This window comes from Quercus suber, unplaced genomic scaffold, assembly GCF_002906115.3.
Source record: "Quercus suber isolate HL8 unplaced genomic scaffold, Cork oak 2.0 scaffold_79, whole genome shotgun sequence".
Classification (NCBI taxonomy): domain Eukaryota; kingdom Viridiplantae; phylum Streptophyta; class Magnoliopsida; order Fagales; family Fagaceae; genus Quercus; species Quercus suber.
The window spans coordinates 1,603,891-1,604,901 of NW_027069544.1; positions in this window are offsets into that span (position 1 = coordinate 1,603,891).

Consider the following 1,011-nt stretch of genomic DNA (forward strand, 5'->3'; position numbering starts at 1 on the left):
CACAAATTAGAAGTGGCAACACAGGTAGGCCAAGTCAATTAGGTCTGGTCAAAATAGGTAATTTTGAGCGGGCTAGAAATGGGGAGGGTCAGGTTGAGCCATATTTTTCAATTGAATTAAAAAAAAAAATCATGTAGTTTTTTTTATGAGAAAAAACATATATATTTGTTATGGGAAAAAAATTAATTGATTTTTTTGACATGTTTTTATAATTTCCATAAAAGTTGTATAATTTTTTTTTTTAAATTGATCAATTAACAAGACCCATTATAAAATTATTATTATTATTATTATTTGAGAGGAATTATTATTATATATTTGAATGGCGGTATTAAAAAAATGTTTAAAAAATGAGAAATGCTATGTTCATAACATTTTCATAACAAATCTGTGCGCGCCCGATACCGAAACCCGTCGGACTGGGCCTCAAGTTGGGCTCACAACTTACTTGTATAGTGGGTTTGGATTTCCAACACTGGGTCGTTCTTCTCGCTGAGACCTAAGGCCCTTTCTTTTCTTTCCTCGTGGGTCTGGGTCACCTTCTCTTTTTACTCACTCTGTTCTTATACTCTCCATACTGCGCACCATTTTTTCCAACCCCCTTCTTCTCCAAACTTCCTGCATTTATAGGCCATAGTTTAGTGGAGAGGTCATAATTACTTGCCAACGAGTGCAACCGGCGGTCCACTATTATCGATCGTAAGTGGGTGGTCAGGTAGGAGTGGGAAATTATGAGGGTGGCGTTGGAACTTGGTTCCTGCCTCCACGATAGTCCTCGGGAGCGGTGGCTCTCCGGGGCGCGGCCGGGTAGGTACAGTGCAGGTCTTCCCGTGAGTCAAATATCTACTCCATGGAAAGGTGTTGCCGAGAAACGATGAAGAAGCAAGGCTCGGGCTTGCAGTACGCGTGGCCCGGGGGTGGGCTGCCGGGTATAAGGGGATTGGCCTCATGGGCCATATACCCAGGCCAGGGCCCAAGGCCCAATGTAGGATATGACGCGGGGGCCGTACA